Source organism: Syngnathus scovelli, chromosome 11 (genome assembly GCF_024217435.2).
Source record: "Syngnathus scovelli strain Florida chromosome 11, RoL_Ssco_1.2, whole genome shotgun sequence".
Lineage (NCBI taxonomy): Eukaryota > Metazoa > Chordata > Actinopteri > Syngnathiformes > Syngnathidae > Syngnathus > Syngnathus scovelli.
The window spans coordinates 11,607,530-11,626,628 of NC_090857.1; the positions used below are offsets into that span (position 1 = coordinate 11,607,530).

The following is a 19,099-nucleotide window of genomic DNA, read 5'->3' on the forward strand; positions in this document are numbered from 1 at the left end:
AAAGCTCTTGGCACATTAGATCCATATTATGCAGTACAACAGTTCATCACCATGATGATATCACAGGTTTTTTTTTTTTATTATGACATTTTAATCAGGGCTGAGCTAAGAATGGTCGACCAAATTTTTATATTATACCATCGAGACTCCTATATTTGTGAAACACTTAAAAATTGGTTATATGGCACAGGTGGAGCTAGAAGGTGGGGCCACCGGGGCACTGCCCCCGCCCACCCCTGAAAAATGTTCGTACACCCTCAGGTGCTAGGCCAGATAATTAATTTATAGGCCTTTTCCGATTTTTCTGGGAACCCTGAGCAGAATTTGGATCCTGATTACCGTGTTTGAAATTAGCGCTATTACCCACTGAACCACACAACTCCAAAATGGCGACCAGCTTTTGTGCATTTTTAAAACAACCCTACCTGAAAGAGGCTCCTGGTCAATGTGCCCAGAATTTTCTAACAATTTTTTTAAAAGACCCAGTGTCAAAAAACCTATTGGTCATAAACATGGCCATCACTACTGAGACTGAAGAAGGTTTGTTGGTTAGGTACGAGCAGGGAGAGGCAGATGGAGAGCAGGCGGGGCTCAGTTCAGGAACAAGGCTAGAAAATACTGTTTTCATTGGGTTTCATCAGAAAGACAAGCATGGCTGTCGGACTCCGAGCCAGGCTGTTTTTCTTGGCTCCGCCAACCGCCTTCCTGCGCCATCGACTACATATTTGGCGCAAGCCCAACGTCAACATGCCGCTCTCTTCACTCAGGCCCAGGGAGGGGTAAGAGCCGCCGGCCTTGCGGTACTGCCGAGATATTTAAGGTGAGAAAAGTATCGGGCTGCGCCAGAGGATAGGAAATCAAAGAGGACTAAGGGGAGGATAAAGACAAAGTGAGGTGAAGGACAATGAGTCAGGATAAAAATGTTAGTGTGACTTCCATGTGAGAAAGCACAGATGTGTTCCTGGAGCGAGGAGAAGCCCTGGCGTAACCTCGTCGCTCGGTGGGATGATTAGAAAAACACAGCTGTAATGCAGCGTGCCGCATATTGTGGAAAGAAAAGGAATCAGGGGATGGAATTGTACTTAGTGGGAGAGGAACTGCGAGAGGCCACTGGCGAGGCATACAGACGGTATCCATTAAAGTAAAAAAAAAAAAAAAAAAGGGGGAGCAAAAAAAAAAAAAAAAAAAAGCACAGTGATGTCGTTCTGGAAGCGGATTGTTCGGTACTGCTGCACATGAGGTCAGAGCTGGTAGAGACCGGATTTTGGTAAGCCACGCTATGGTTAGAAAAGGTAAACCCCAATAAGGTTCAGGCAAGCTATGTGGTTATTTTGAATACGCAAGGTATCATTCTTTTTATGTTTAGTTTGACAGTAAATGTCAACTGGGAGTGTCAATAAATAGCCCGAGGCCTTTTCTTTTTTTCTCAGAGAATCTTTTTACTAACTTTATCGGACAAAGTGCTCCTTGTTAAGCAAGTTGCGCGACTGCCACCAAATCTCTGCACGTCACGGAGGAGCTACGTTTAGCCTGGGTCGTTAGCGGGTCTTTTGTTGAATGTGCTTTTTTCCCCAAATCAAATCCATAACATAGTTATCAGTTCTGTTTAATGGAAATATAATATTCTAAGGATCCAGAGATTCTTTTCTGTGCAAAAAATAAAATCACTGGTTGTAGGTGAAAAAGTCAAAGAAGCAAAACAACTTCAATAGCATGCAATTGCCTGAAAAAACCCAAACCGCTGTTAAAGACATTTTGGGGTTTTGGTTATGCTCAATTTGGGGATCTTGGATTTGTGGTAGTGCACCCATCAACACATCATCACCGACTTTGGGGAAACACTTTCACACTATTGGCAGATCGAGTAAGTAAGGTAAAGCTGCCCATGGAAATAATGGCAAGCGGCGCGTTAGGACATCTGCCTTACACTTGAAGGCTCTGGATTTGTCCTTGGGAGAAGTGTGAATGCTTGTTTGTCTATATTTGCCCAGTGACTGACTGTTGATCCTACTTCTCTCGGCGAACGCCAGCTGGGATAGACTAAAAATGCCGACATAATAAGTAATAAGAAAATGGATGGCTGGAAATCTGGAAATGGAAAGCTGCATCTTTAACCAGACGATCAATCACTTTTAAATCTGTCAGCAACCATCCAATCACAGAGTTGTGGCTTGGGATTCCAGTGATGGCAATAAATTTAATGTGTGTGTGTGTGTCTGTGTGTTTGTGCATATTGGCTACAAACACCAGGTGATGTCTGTTGCTTTTGTCACACACGTGTGTGTGTGTGTCTGTGGGGTACACGCACACACGTACACACACACACACACACACACACACACACACACACACACACACACACACACACACACACACGCACACACGCACACACACACACTTAAGGTAATGGATTAACTGCCTATCTGGTTACTAGCCTTCTCACCTCTCTGTTGCTAATTGATTATCCTGCCTATCAATTATCATTCCTGTGAGCCAGCATTCGAAATTGGAAACGTAACTTTTCTTTGCTCACCCAAAAATGAGCATGAAGTGCATTCCTGTGCAGTTTTAAAGCTAGAAAATCCACTTAAACCAAAAACAGAATTCTACACACACGCTCGGGTTCTCCAAAGTATTTCATAAAGCAGAACAGAAAACATAGCGGCTGACCTAGATCAAACGGCGTGTCAGGGGACCGCACGGACCCAGAATTGGGGCTGGACCAGATGTCGCCGTCACCACGTGGGTCAGGCTGAAGATGTTTACCTAAAACTCCCCTGACCTACTTTACGCAATCACATAACCTTCCATTTCTTCTCTGACATTCATCCGGGGCCACAATTACGGACAGAAGCTTCCCGCTGGAGGAGAAAACCGAAAACTTGAGGCCAAGCCTTAAGTAATGCAGTCCCTAGGTGAAAAGACGGGTGGGCGAGCGAAGCCCAGCTGTACGCCGCTGGGAAAGACAGATAAGTGAAACAAAGAGGCCAGCTGTGCTCCGGAATATTAGCCGGAAAAAAAAAAGATACATCTGGGGAGGATGAGCATGAATGATAGGGATGTGTTATCTACATACATGCAAACTGTTCATTTGAATACCTTGCATTCTTCTGTCTTGTTTAAGTCTGTGACCGAGACCCCCCCCCCACACACACACACACACACACACTCAGTGTGTCCTTGCAAGGCTTAGATTAGTGAGAGTACAGGTGTGTCAATCCCACAAATCCACCCGAGACGATTGCAGGCCGATCAGCATTCTTTTGTAGGAGGATTAGCCCGATGGCTAACTTTGTGGTAGTTTAATCAGAACCTGCACAAGGCTGTTTTATTTTTTTTGTACATCCTCAAGTGGGACTCTTAAAACTCTTAATCATCTAACATGCTTGACATAAAAGTACTGGCCCCTTTTGAACTGCTATTAACCCAATGCCCCCCTTGTGTCAAAGGAGCCCATTCTAAGCCTGGAACTACTCTTGATAAATGTTAATTTATATACGCATAGAAAAAAATGTCATCATCAGACATCTCAAACAAGTCAAACTGGGAAGTAGAAGACACCTCCGGGAGATCAACGGAGTTGTCCGAGTTGCCGCTACAACTTTTCCTTCAGACCATAACAACATTTCCCGGGTCACCGGGTGACAGTCGTAGGGGCGGCTAAGGGTCACGAGGTTGTCAGATGACACACCATCACTTCAACCCCGCCGTCTGTGGCCATTATGATGTGACGAGGCCGTTTTTGCATCACGCTAGTGACCCCCCACCCCCCATTAGCCACACCCTCCATTCGCCATCCTCGGGGGTCAGATATCACAGACCTTGCCACTGGAACTAATAGAGTACTTCCTGCATCCCCACTTCTAAAGCAGCTGCTCCACGCTGCGTAAATGAAAGAAAAAAAAGGATGGTGGGTGGCAGGGTGGTGCTAAGATCAGCTCTTTTGATAATTGGAAAGGTTTATTTTGTGCCTTGGCCACAGGGAACGTGGCACGACTTCAACAATACAAAACAATAGTACACCTGTGCAGTCTAATGAGAACCTTACAGGACGCGGATGCATTTCATGGAAGATCTGAAATCTACAAAAACAACACGATTACCTCCTCTGAGTTGAGAATATGACGATGTATTTGCATTAGTCATTTGTCCTGTCCTGCTTTTCCACACAGCGACCGATGCTGTCACGAGGTTGACGCTGACCAGCAGACCAGACGGGGGTCTCTGTTTTGGCCGACAGTTTGTCGCTCCTATCTCCTCACTGAACAGGCTCGGTGTGACGCTAGCCAGGTCTCTTCTGTGTTTTCACTATCTAACTTCCACCCACTCTGATGCCCCTCCAACACACACAATCTCCTCTGTCCCATGCAAGAAAGAACAACCAACCTTAAATGTTTTGGCAAAAACACATCATCCCTGTTGTGTAACAGCTTGACGCATAAGATGCACACAGTGCGGATTCCCTGGCCGCTCCGTGTCCATATGTCCTGGACACCGTACAACAGATGCATCTGATTTCTTCAGCTCCGCTTGCCACGCGGAAAATAAAAGTGATGGCTATTTGGGAGGAAATGACAACGAAGCACTTTTCTTGTTTGCTTGCTTTCTCTCCCATGACAATCAAGACTGTTGGGTGTTTGATTTGTACATCAAGACTCTCCTCTCAGATGCAGACCGCAACACAATACCAAATAGCACGTATTTCTTTTTGTTTCTTATCTTTATATGGGTGCACAATGGGTCTTTTTTTTTTTTTTTGCTTTAGGTGAATAAATTTGTCACCCAGGACAGGCAACAATTTCCCTGTCTGCATCCGACCCACATATTCAACATGAAAATTTCATCGAGCAACTTGTTCTTCTCTCACTTCTTTTGTCCGCCAGTTTGATCTTTACGTGAACATGAAGTTTCATCATATTTATTTATTATTCATTTATTATTTTTCAAGTTGCATCATGGAAGGTGAAACTTCTGTGTTCTACAGGAGTTGTTTCTATGTGATTTGCCTCCCAGGCAAAATTATTCCCCTATCGTCCATCACGTGTCATTCAAAACCTCGTATTTAATGCAATAATTAGTTGTCATTAAATTGAATTGTATGAATTTAGTTGAACACCGCAGACACTTTCTTATTACGTTTGCCATTTCACTGCCTTATTATTACTCCTCTGCGGCTGCCTGTTCAAATGTCACTTAAAAATTCTAGTCAGTTATCGATTCAATTCATTTACATTTTTTCCTGTATAGAGGGATTGTTTCTTTACGAACAAAGCGGACACCAGGTAGCAACAGATTGTGTTGTGCTTTACATTAATTCCTCATTAGGTCAGAGGACAAGGATGGGGGATAAAGAGGACAGGATGAGGCTACACCATCTGCACGTTGCAGGCGGCACAAGGGACTTAAAAGCAACATATACACATGAAAACCACAAACACACGCATGTGGATGCCGTTTTGCTCCTACCTCCTCTCTAGTAGAGTCCACACGTCTGAATTCCTGCAGAGACCGTCCAAAAGCTGCACTTGTGGCTTATTTTTCGCTCTTATCCGCTGCTTTTTTGCCTCTCCCGCATGTGTCACGCGTGTGTTTGCATTCCCGCAAATGTGAAGACACAGATGGCACCCAGATGGAGCGACACGCACACACATGCGTTCAGTGCTGTGGTGCGTTCACGTCCCCTCTCTCTCTCTCTCTCTCTCTCTCTCTCTCTCTCTCTCTCTCTCTCTCTCTCTCTCTCTCTCTCTCTCTCTCTCTCTCTCTCTCTCTCTCTCTCTCTCTCTCTCTCTCTCTCTCTCTTCTACTCTCTCTCTCTTCTACGTGTGCCTTTTCGTCTTGGTCACGTCCACTCGACTGTACTTCCTCCACTGCATGCGCGCTCGCAGCTTCTGAGCTTCTGAGCTTCCTCGCACCCGAGTCACGCAGACCCTGCCTCCTGTGCCTTAAGCCCCGCCCTCAATTTCCCACCGTGTCTGACATCACCAAGCCCACTCCTCTCGCCTCCTTCTCCTCACAGTATGGCTGCTGGCCAAGCAAGCATCCAGTAGTGCCTTCATTCACTGAGATGGACCCTGCAATTAACATAACTAATTGCTTTGGCACCTAAAGGCTAAACAAGAGGCCGTGCCAAGGGTGACAAAAGTGTGCGCATCTGCATGCATGTGAATGCGAACCCTCCCGCCTCGGCCCCCGCCTCCTTTTTGTCTCTCACCGATACCCTTTGTCTCAGCCCTTAATGCAGTCAACCTATTGTGTTGGTCCGAGGATGGGGTGGGGGACACTTGAGGAGCCTGAACCCACCCCACCCCGCTCAAGTTAAACTTAAATCGCCGGCTGATTTATGCGCACAAGCAGACAATGCTGGTGGTGATAAATGGCGGCTATTTAGGAGACCCCCACTCTACTTTTACAGTACAAGGTGGACCAGTTTCAATGACACAGGCAATGTGGAAGGGCTTTGCGGGTACTACGATAGTCAATTATTCAATCATCAGACCACAGCGAAGTACATTTGCACGAGAGCAAAGTGGAGATTGTAGAGTCCTGCAGACCACAACGAGGTTGTCCTCCTTTTCTTCTATTTTTTCCTTTACTTATTTTATTTGCCAGGAGACTGAAGACAGTAAGAAAATTTGAGCACTGGAGCAAAGTGCTGTAGTTGTCTGCCACATGTCCTCTCCTAACTTTGAGGGATTTATTTGTCTTGGGAAGAAACTCTTCAGAGTAGAGCTTGGAAGAACCCTTGACCTAAACCCCATCAAACACGTCAGGGATGAACGAGAACAGACACACACACATTCCCCCGGACACGCTCCACTTCCTGTTTGGTGTAACAACCAGGTGTCCCCGTGAACCTGCAAGTACTGTTTGGCACACACATTAAAAAACTGAATTTGTGTGAATAATCATCCGTAATAACCTGGCCTCGCCTCCTCTCCTCCATTCAGAGTGCATCTGGTCAGCCAGCAGGCTCAGAGGCAGCGCCAGGTGGCGGCGAGCAGGAGGGAGGATGAGGGAGGCGGTGAGGGCAGCAGGAGACAACGGGGATGGGATGGAAGGAGGGGGGGGGGGGGGTGCCAGTGATGCGCCAATGAAGAAGGCCGTCCATCTGATGTGAAAGGACTTAAAGCTACTGTAGTGCCTGGGATTGTTCATGCATGAAGGCAAGCAAAGTCAAGTTGTGACTGTTTAAACAAGAACTCCAACAAACTATGGGCTAGGAAGTTGAGGTTGAAAATGGAACTTGCCACTTCTCTGAATTTTGATTAATAATGTGCTTGTGGAATATGGGTTAAGCAGCCATTTTGCTGCTTGCCGTCGACTGAAAATGACATCATAGTTGCCAGGTCTCAGTTCACAACCAATCACGCCTCAGCTTCAGAAAACTGGTGATATTACATACCATATACCACTCGGATACCTGATTATTCTTGAAAAATAAAACAGCCATCTTTATTTTTGCAACTAATTTTGACTTGTAGTCGTCACTGGTAACAATATTACAAAATACTGTAAGTATCTAATATATTAATTAATTATATCTATATTCCTTTTTGAACTATTGGTTTTAGCATCAATACTGAATTTGTCAATATTACAACTTGTCGCCTCTCCAGCTGCCCCAATTTGGACCAATTTCAGCGTACTTTCCACTTAAACCAAGAACCCTTTTGATTCAGCCCCCCCCCCAAGATTGCAAGAGCAATCACAGCGCATGTTACATTCAGGCAATCTTGCGCCGGGTCGTCTTCCTGGCGTCGCAGCTGTTTGCCATTGTGTACATGTGTGTGCAGCCAGATGAAGACAGAACAAGAGAGTGTGTGCGGCATCTGTTTCAGTTCACACGCTCCTTTCTCCAATTTTCCCCTTTTAGAAAATGTAAACAGCATTTTCTTCCCCCTCCTTCTTTAAGAAAGGACTGAAGAAAAAGAGACAGTAGGGGATCTGAGGAAATGAGCATTACGGAAATACAGTGGGATTGGAAGTGAACACAGCCCTATTGAAATGAAAAGAAGACACAATGGCAAATAGGTAACAAAAAAGATGCCCTTTTTAGCAGCAAATATTTGAAATGATCAAAATTTGACACTATGCTCACCCAAGAAAGTTTAGATAAAAAAATTGACAATTAAGCATTGAGCATGTGTTCAATAAAACTACTTCTGATTTTGCCATATTAGGGTGAATTTCCTTGTCGGAGAGTTTATCAACGTAAAAGGTCAAAATAGCTGCTCAAAACAAAAATGGCCAACTTCCCTCCATGAGTCTTTGAAATTTTTCCATACATATGAGATTTTTTTTGTGTGTGTATTTTTGTTATTTTATTCACCCATCGTTTTATATGGGGAATTTGCAACTCAATCCGAATTACCATTTTATGTATATATAAATATATACATAAATATAAATTAAATTGATTTAAAAAAAAATATGGCACACACACACACGTATGTTTATATGGCTACTCTGTGAACCGTTGTCAACCGGCTGAATGGCTGTGTATGCACTGTAGTCACACTGGATGAATATAACATCTTTGCTCATGACTGGACTGTTTTCAAAGGCTCTTTTAAAAACATTATTTGAGTTTTTATTTCCATGCTCCCGTGGTCTTGCATTGACATCTCCATTAGTGGTTTGTAATTTAATCAACAGCCGAGGAATGCAACATAACGGCCCATAAAAAACTCCCTCGCGGGCCTCATCAGCAATACAGGCGGACGCCGAGAGAGAAAACACGTGTAATGTCTGTTCGTTTTTTGGTGGAACTTTTTGTACAAGGATCGAAATCAGCAAAAGAAAAAAGGAGTAGTGCTGAAGATGAAAAATGCAGAATTTAAGACAGTGGGCATATTAGTAAGCGATTTTGTCTAAATGCAAACCTGATGTTCCTGCAGCACACCCAGTGACTCACCACAAGGATTGCTTGTAAATGCAACCAAAACAGCTTGATTTTATACACATGCTGATTTTAACATTTTAACCCGTTTTTAAATTGTAAGAGGCCCCACACGAAAAGGAGAAAATTGACGTGTGTGTTCTTACTGTTCTGTTGTTCATGCAAGATGACTAAGACAGCACACCACACATAACAGTAACTCCTCCAACAAATCGTGAGTCTTCAATCACTCCTAACACATCCCACATCACAGGATAATACCTAGGGATAATATTCATTCATTCATCATCCGTCCGTGCCTTACGAGGGTTGCGAGTGCGCTGGAGCCGAAGGTTAGGCTTAGAACATGCAATGTGAGGCGGACGTGCTAACCACTGTGTCACCGTGCTTATTTCTTCCAGACAGCATTTCTCTTGGGTATTTTTTTTCTCCTTTGAGAAATGGGATTTAACGAGAGAATAGCAGCCAAATGGCTTTAAAATGATGACAGAGATTTTTATGGGCTCAAATAAAGCTGCTAGGGTGCCATTCTTGATTCTTACTCCAGCCACTGTTTTTTTGAGTTTTAGCACTTCCCACTCAGCGTAAAATCAACTTTTGGGGGAAGTTTGTTTTTTAAGATTGGTGTTTTCATCACTATACAGCAAGCAAAGGAATATATATGTCAATAAATATACACAAAAATCATAATATAATAACTGCAGTATATAGGATATAATCATAATTATCATAAATATATAAAAATGATTAAAGTACTTTCAAATAATTTCTGTTAAGTTCTACAAATTTAAATAAATATTTTATAATGAGTTACTTATTGAGGAAATAAATAAAATGCCCACTGCCAGTAATTCTTTAGAAACCAAACAAATGTTCCATTAGCCGATGAGGTCATTGACAATTCCTAATCACAAACTTCACTAGCAAAACATTTTCTCGTTCAAGCAAGAAACATCCATCTAAAATCGGAGCAATGGCGCAGTCCGGCAATGTTTATCAGTAATTGAGTCGTCACATTAAGTGTCACGTGGATCATAAAACATTCCCGCTTGCCTCTTTTTCCCGGATGTTCCGGCTCTACTGATAAAACGACACATTTGTTTGATTTTTTTCAGATCCAACCTCTTCATTAGTGCCCCTTTTGATTCGCTTTAACCACCTTACCGGCAATGCTTTCCTCCCACCACTATCTCAATGTTGGCTAATCTGATGCAGCCACAGATTACTCTGTCTGATCTTGCACATATTTATCCATTACTTCCTCTACAGTGTGTTTATCTAATAGGGACACATCACTTTTAAGGGCCCGTAATAGTCCAGAGGTCCATTTACTGTAAAGGAAAAATAAGAAGAGATTAAATAAGAAGATTTTTTTTTCTTTAGGGGGGGGTATCGTTAAGGGATGAAGTGAATGATAGGTGGCGTAAATACAAAACAGATTTGACTGTTCGTCTCCCAAACGACGCGGGAAAGGAATGTGCTTCCCCGAAATAAAGACGCTCATTTAAAATCTATTCTTCCTCCTTGAGTTAAAGAGCAGTTGAGAAACCACAAAGCAGTTCTGGTAAGCAGCCTGGCTCAGTGGATTCACACATGCCTTTTCTTAGCCTTGTGGCTGAAAACGCCTGCCGGAGTCATTTATACGTGTCTCTATGAACAATAGCTGTAGGAAATCTACACACCCCTGTTTAGATACGACATTTTTGTAATGTAAGAAAAATAATTCAGTTTTCAATGTTTTCCTAGACAAAATTTTGTCCTAAGTGCTGCATCAACAACATGTAGACGGACAAAAGGATAATCCTAGTCATATATTCTTTATCCTCTGAGAAGAACAACTAATAGCATTTTCATCTGTACTGTATTTTGAACCTTTGATGTAAAGCACAGCTTGTGAAATGAGTAATTTTAAATGATAATTGGCGTTGTTTCGCGAAATAACCACATAAGGAACAACACATCACCTCTAACTTCTTCCAGGAGTAAATATTTGACTCAACGTTGTATAACAGGGGAAAAAAAAAAACAGCGGGCACAAGCCATTTAACATCCCATTATGTTGAGGTGATGGCATGGCAACATTTTCTACAAAAGAATGAAACAATGGCAATTAAAAAAAAGCATTTCAGATGCCTCTGTGGTGGATTCGGTAATCTCGATCCAACTACAGTCTCAAAACGCAATTAGATTGCCATGTTTACTACTATTTCAAGGAACTGGCCGACAAGGTAGCCTTTCTAAAGTCAAACTCCCGCTGTGAAGTTTAATGACGTGTCAAAGCTGTTCGGTCTGGTTAGACTTGAGGCTACTTCGATCATTATAAGCGCTGCCAATTGTGTGACGTTTTACTGGGAAACAGATCATAATGACTCGCCATCAGCCTTGTTTCCATGGCACACATTAGCAGGCATTACCGCATCGTGCTACTTTCGGAGGTCATTCGCATTTCATGTTTTTACACACACACACACACTGGCAGTTTAACGGCAGGTTAACGTAAGAAATGGCTAGCTTAGACTTTCAATACCGTATTTTTCGGACTATAAGTCGCGTTTTTTTCATAGTTTGGATGGGGGGGGGGCGACTTATACTGAGGAGCAACTTATATGTGAATTTTTTCACACATTTTCAAAATAAAAAATAAAAAAGTGAAACTGCGATAAACGAACCGCGATGTAACAAAGGATTACTGTAATTTAAATTTCAAGTGAAGTCAGAGGCGCGGCGCAGCGCGGCGCAGCGCGGCGCAGCGCGGCCGTTGTTTACATAAAGGACAAAGATTCGATCACGGAATGTTTGTAAGTGACACCGAGGACGAAGAGTTTTAAGGATTTAATGATTTGGAGTGACACAGAAGGTTTGAAAAACTATGATGGCTTTTACGCACGCCCGGTCCTACACTACGGAGCTCACTTTCACCTCCGTGGATTGAAGTCGGGGGCCGGCGCACGGCTGGGTGGCTGTCCGGGGACGGTGGATGCGGCTCGGACATGGCTTTTACACACGCCCGGTCCTATTCTACGGAGCTCTCTTTCACCTCCGTGGATGGAAGTTGGGGGCCGGCGCTCGGCCGGGTGGCTGTCCGGGGGCGGTGGATGGGGCTAGGACATGGCTTTTACGCACGCCCGGTCCTATTCTATGGAGCTCTCTTCCACCTCCGTGGCTGGAAGTGCCACCTCCGGGGATGGAAGTCCACGCCGCCACACGCCTGGAAGTCCACGGGGGCCGTGTGGCGGTGAACTATTTATGTTATAGTTATTTGATATATTTTATTTCGTATAGCAACTTGTATATGTTTTTATCGTTACAGTTCAGTAGTTGTTGGCTCGTTGAACTCTTGTTTTGTTAAATAAAAAGTCAAAGTCAGCTTATTAATAAATTAAATTTAATTCATTAAATTAATAAAATAAATAAAGAGCCGTTTACCAAACCCACGTCTTTCCTTGTACTTTGTTAACGCTATAATATATTTATATACTAGATCTGTGGAATAACGACGAGGCTGAAGTCAGGGCACACGCGCGGCGTTGTTGACAAAGGACGAGGACGATTAAATCAATGGATTTAATGAATTGGAGTGACACAGATGGTTTGATAATATATATAATAGTTATTTGACATATAATTTATATATCGTTATATGCAGGGCTGTGGACTCGGACTCGGGGACTTGGACTCGGTCATTTTTGCCGGACTCGGTGCTAATTTTGACCGAGTCCACCAATAAAAAAAATACGTTAAATTTTATTTTCATCATGCTGCTGAGAATGCGCGTAGGAATACTGTCCACAGCCCTGCTTACGATCAATGCGGCCACGTTGAGTTGCACTTAGGCTAATGTTTACAGTATGTACCAATGTCAAGAATGATTATGTCACCCAGCTTATATCATTGATGTGTTTCGATAGTTGTGGGCTCGTCACTAATTATTTGTGTTTAGATAAATGTCTGAGCTATAATGGTGTAATTAATGATTAAAAAATATTATCTTACATTTCCTGTGTTTCAGAATGGTTATTTAATTGGGCGAGAGTGTGTGTTTTCAAGCGTTTTGCCTCAAGCCAATGGCACTCAGGGCTAAGGGTGGGCTTCAATGACTATTTTTGTAAAGCCACGCATTTAATACCATGTCAAATAATATATTAGAGTGTAGGTTATGTTCCAATGTATCCACTTCTATCGGTTAAATTGTCAACCGTACATTTATGACTACGCCATGAGTGATCTACGTTATGAACTAGCACAACTCCAGTAGGGCAGGGAAAATGTTATCGATCCGACGTCCAATTGGAACGTCGCCTCACTTTTACGTCCGCGCTCTCAGCAAGGGATCCTATATAAGCCGAACCAGCCAGCGTGAAAGCAGTTGCGTTCGTTCTGCATATATAATTACCTATTTTGTCCCTCGGATAATCATGGCATCCAGAAAGAGTCATGTGTTAGCCTTGAATAAAGACTAAGCAGTCAGATGAATTAACAGAAAAAATGGACAGCCGGACTCTGACTCGGACTCGGTGGTCAAGAGGCCGGACTCGCACTCGGACTCAGACTCGGTGCAAAAATCCAACCGAGTCCACAGCCCTGGTTATATGGGCCTGTGGAATATTTTGAAGTGCAACCGCCGTCAGAGTAGCGCACCCGTCATTGCACCGGCATTGTTGACATAAAGGACGATCGATCGATTTAATGAATTGGAGTGACACAGATGGTTTTATAAACGTGTTATTTATGTAATAGTTATTTGAATAACTCTGAATGTTACGTCAGGCCCGTTCTCAGCTCTTCGTTTGTGTTTATGTCACGTTAGCATACCTATCGTTTAGCCTGTTGTTGCTTGTTCATGTCTGTTCTTTGTGTTGGATTTTGTCGAATAAATTTCCCCCAAAATGCGACTTACACTCCGGAGCGACTTATATATGTTTTTTTTCACGTTATTGTACATTCTATGGCTAATGCGACCGATATTCCGGAGCGACTTTTAGTCCGAAAAATACGGTATGTCTGCTGGCAATGCATTGTGGGAAAAAAGCAAACTTGTCTATAGAAGATGAATGGATGGATGTCCCACTTCTCCCGCCAAAGGCAGAGGCACCAGCTCACTCGCAACCTTAATGAAGACAAGTGCTCTTCAAAACGGGTAGATGGATAAATGGATAGTTTGACGACAGGCTCTGTTTCTGGCTAAATTCTCTCGAGACTCATTTGCTGCCCACCCTAAAGGCATTAGAAACAAATGAGGGGCTGATCATTGGGGGTTCCCAGCCAACTGGTGCTTTAGCCCCTCCTGACATCCTACTAGCCCTATCACGCCTCTCCCTGCTCGGGTTCTCTTCACCCCCCCATCTATTGTCCCCTCTATTTCAGCTAGCTTCATATATCACCCATACCAAATGGGTTCCTCCTCCCCCCTTTTTTCTCTCTCTCTCTCGCTCTCTCTCTCCCTCACTTTTTCCTCCTCCGCCGACTCGATGCCGATGAAAGGCAGGCATTGAGCCCGGCAGTGGCATTCCAAAACCTCAGGCCTCGGCTCCAGCGTGTCTGGCTATTCAACACTGCTGGGAGCCATTAGTTTAAGTAAGGCCTGACCCACCTACTCACCCACGAAAAATCCTCAGATCTCCTGTTACACTCGTATGGGGAGGCGGGGATGGCTACCATGTGCCCATACGCCAATGACAGAGATCGGTCAATACAAGAGTTGCAGGTATTTTTGTGCTGGGGGGGAGGTTGAGCGGCGAGTGCAAGTGAGTGTGAAAGTGTGAGCGAGAGAGTGGCTGGATGTGTGCTTCAATTTTTTTATGAGCGGCGGGGTCACACGCTCTCTTGGCTGCATCTTCTCCTAAAGTTTCCAAACAGGGAGGCCAAGTACGCAGTCAGACGCCAAAGTCCACCCCTCAAACTCCTCAACCCCGATCCCTTTAAACCAGTGGTTCACAAAATGGGATCCACAACCCAGACTGAGGTGCCAATAAAACAACAATACAGGGTACCCCCCCCCCCCCTATTTCATGGATTTTCAAAGGATGTTTTCTTTCAACGAGATCACATTTGGTGTTACGTTGTCTTTACTGTAGTACCGCTTTGTGCCACAAGTTGGACAACAGCGTATTTAGGAAAAAGCAGAGCAAGCAGAGAAGTCCCCAACCCAAAGTGACAACATACAATGGGAAACTCCATAAGAGCGTTAGCCAAGAATTCACATCCATCCAGAGATGTTGTCACTATTCATGAGACGGGTATGTGAAAACAAACGGTGCAGCAACAAGACAAACATGCGGATATTGGCCGTAATCCAGCTATTTAAATTTTGATTAAAATATCATATGATATAATTTATATAAATGCATCATATTTGTGAGAGGGTCCTTAGAAAATAATATCCCCAGTAAAAGGAAGGTGAACGCCGGCTTTAAATGATCTCCCTGACCCAAACCACAAGCACTGCTGTGGACATTCATCGGTTCCTCTCGGCACTTTTCAAGCTGTAAGCGCAGCGGTTTTGGGTAATTGAGGTGGAAGGGATCGTAGAAACGTGCTGTGTGCCGCTGGCGTCATGACCGCGTTGGCACGTAAACATGGACAATTCTCTAAACAAGTCCATGTTTGGGGAAGGAGAACACTTGGCTGGGCCCACACACAGTCATAACACATACAGTGAGTAAATCCACTCACCTCGCCTTGTGCTGGAGGTGTGCCTGCTTTGGGAAATTGGAACTGTTATTTTATGTAAGTTTGTTTATGTCGGCATTAGTGGCCGTAAATCGCGGCTCTGGATGTACGCTGGTTTTAAGGTCACGGTTCACTCCGCCTTACTACAGTAACATAAAAAAAAGAGGGGTTTTTCTGCGTCTATACAAACAGAACTGATTCATTTTGAACATAATTTTTTAAGTCAATATTTTGTGTCATCCAACTATTTTTGTAGGCTTGTCTTCACTAAACTGATATGTCAGTCTTAAGCTATTCTAGATGACATTTGGCAAGAAAAAGGAGGTGTGGCTTGCGAGCCAATCACGGAATGTTTTGAGGATATTGTACAAAAAATGATATGGAATCCAATCCTGGAACAACCGCCATTTTTTATTTTTTAGCTGAGAACAAAAAAGAACAAGCTCCCATCTGTTTTGTTACTCTTCATAGCAATTAAATTCATCTTAAGGGAGAGGAAACACAAACCGAAAATACCACCGCTTCCTAAATATCAGTAATAAATGTACTTACATGCAGCGTCAAGAGTTACAAGAGTCTGGTCTGAACCACAACGCCTACTTTCTGTCATTTGCAGAGAGGAGAAAGTCAGGCGTTGACAACAACGGGTTATCCTACACTTCCTGCTACCATTTTGTATAAACTTTCCATCATTTTTTTTGGAGAGGGTGCTCCTGAGGCCACGGCAGCAGCTGTGTTGCTCACTTCCCCGGCGGCCGTGGCACCTGTGATGTGCAGGTGGCTCATCTGGCAGCCGACAAGGCAACACCTGGCCTGGCAGCAAATAGAGCCTTCGGGCTCTGTGCCGTCACTGTTTGTGTGCGCTTGAGGGGGGTTTGTGAAGGGCTCAATTAAACCCAAGGGTAGATAAGCCACACACACAGGAAGGTGTTAGTATTTCCCAAGGTTGTGCCTCGGGGTTGTTTGGACTTGTCAAAGTTGCAATACAATCCTTTCTGTATACAAGAAAAGTATTTACAGTTTAATTTGCACCGTTTTTCCTTTCCCCCAAGAACCTATAATATCCCCAGTGGTGGCATTTTGCTTGAACATCATAATGTAAAGTATTGCTCTTAATGTCGGTATTGTTACAAGCCTGTTAGAATCTTGGATGTGCACGTGTAAGCCCCCCATGCTCTGACTTCACTTCATTGGGTTGGCTTCTCTGCAATATAATTGGACGGAATCAGTGGTGGGTGGTGTCAGTCGGAAATGAATGAATGTATTTGGCTCCACAAAATTTTGAAAGATATACAATTTTATTTTTACCGGTGCTAAAGAGCAAATTTTACACTTCACAAATGTCTCCAGCAGGGTATTGTGGCAACCCCCTACTGGGCTGTTGTTGTGACCCCCACGGTGACATCTCGCACCAGAACTCAACAAGGACCCCCGAGCAAGGACAAGAAGCAGAGACACAAACTGACAAGGCTCATAAACAACGGCGGCCAGAACACATTCCACCCATGGGAGGAAGATATGGAGCTCAACTCCAGTATGAACCACACAGAAACTTGGGATGAATTTAAACCGCATGCAGCACGTGTGACAAACTGCCGAGTTGACACAATTAGTCAAATAAATAAATGAATAGGTAAATAAATAAATAAATCTAGTGAGTTTCCAAGTCCATCCAATTTCTGAACCGCTTAGTCCCCACAGGGGTCGCAGGTGTGCTGGAGCCTCTCCCAGCCGTCAACGGGCAGTAGGCTGGGGACACCCTGAACCGGTTGCCAGCCAATCACAGGGCACGCAGAGACAAACAACCATTTGCACTCGCACTCACACCTAGGGACAATTTGGAGTGCTCAATCGGCCTACCAAGCATGATTTCGGGATGTGGGAGGAAACCGGAGTGCCCGGAGAAAACCTATGCGGGCCCGGGGAGAACATACAAACTCCACACAGGGAGGGCCGGAGGTGGAATCGAATCCGCACCCTCCTAAGTGTGAGGCGGATGTGCTACCCAGTGCGCCACCAAGCCGCCTGAGTTTCCAAGTCTTATCATTAAATTAGCAAAATGAGTCAATATGACCATAGCCTTTAAAATTTCCCAATTTCTTACCCCCCACCTCAGAAAAATCTAAGATTTTAAAATATGCAATGCAATTTGCATTGTGCGAATGCAGGAAGTTTCATGTGTAACATCAGTCAGCCATATGGGATGTATGTCATTTGAATGTACATGGGGGGGGGGGGGGGCAAGGATATTGGCATTAAACGTACAGTTGGGAGCTCAGTGTAAATCCAACCTTTGTGACAGGCAGGAGTGAAGAAAGATGCACTAGGACATGAGGTGAACTTGACAAAAGTCATAAATCTCCTCACAAGCATGCTGGGTGGTGGGGGTGGGCGAACAAGTCAGGAAGTAATAGAGCTCCTCTGTGGTTCATGAATTTGATGAGCAGACGTGTCATCTCTGTCATTAGCTTGTCATGTTTCTTTCTATTTTTTTCAAGTGGAGATGCTCATCATTGAATGTGCTTCCCATTGGGCAAAGAAGAAGATAAATGGCATCTTTTGACAAGATGCCAAGCTGTCAAGACTGTCATGAAAGGAGGTGACGGTGAAAGATTCTGTCAAATGTATTATTTATTCATTAATTTATGCATATTTATTTTTATTGTAACATAAAATGAATCTCAAATCCCCACCAAAAATGTAATTACTACTTTTTTTTTCTGATTTCAACACTCCTTTTTAGGGGATTTTTTTTCCTTACAATTGACTGAATTCTTGGTGAAATCTGAATCTATTCTCATCAGATTTAAAGCTCAAACATATGAGCAAGGGCAAGGCAATATCATACACAAGGCAACTCCAAGCCAATGTGTATCCCACTTTGTGCAAAATGACAGCGTTAATTACACGCCAAGCAGAACCGGGGGAGCCCGCAATCAAGCCCAAAAAGGGGGGGGGGGGGGGGGGGGGAGTTGTGTTTTGTCGGGGCACCTTAAATAGCCCGGGACTTCTGTAAGCAAGGCTGGTATTTGTGAGGATTGTTGTTGGCGGGCGAAACCTCGGCGCTGGGAGCACATCTGGATCCCATCCTCTGTCGGAGCGCCGAGCTGCAACAAGAAGCAGCTGTGCGAGAGCTGGCTTCAATTAGCCTCACATTCTCCCTGACAGCTAATCCCTTTCGACTCGTTTCTCTCACCGTTTTTTTTTTTCCTCGCCCCCCATCCCATCCCAGCCCAGCACCTACCCCACACTTTTAACTGCTCGCTCGCTCCTCACTTGGAGTTGCCACACTGTCTGCAGTCATCGACGAGGAGGGGGGGAGACAGCGCGCTCAATTGGAAACAGACGTCGGCGGAGAGAGTGCACAAGGTCTCACGAAACACGCAACTCGACATTTCCTATCGGGTTGACAAGGCTGACGCTGTTTTTTTTTTTTTTTTTTGCCAAACAACAGGGAGCTCTGCAACAGTGTAGAAACAGGATTGCTTCTTTTTTTTAACATGCTTGAAACGTTTCTTTTTTTTTTTTTTT

General features: G+C 44.0%; 1 protein-coding gene across 2 annotated transcripts in view; it reads right to left on the reverse strand.

Annotated features, from left to right (window-relative positions):
* The window catches only part of cbfa2t2 (CBFA2/RUNX1 partner transcriptional co-repressor 2), a 44,416-nt gene that overhangs the window by 11,960 nt on the left and 13,357 nt on the right, over positions 1-19,099 (reverse strand). Inside the window, exon 1 of one of the 2 annotated variants that reach the window (XM_049734921.2) lies at positions 5,467-5,921. The exons of the other annotated variant lie outside the window; for it this stretch is intronic. The gene's annotated coding sequence lies outside the window, so the exon portion shown is untranslated. Of the gene's footprint in view, positions 1-5,466; positions 5,922-19,099 lie in introns of those variants that run through there. 2 annotated transcript variants of the gene reach the window in all.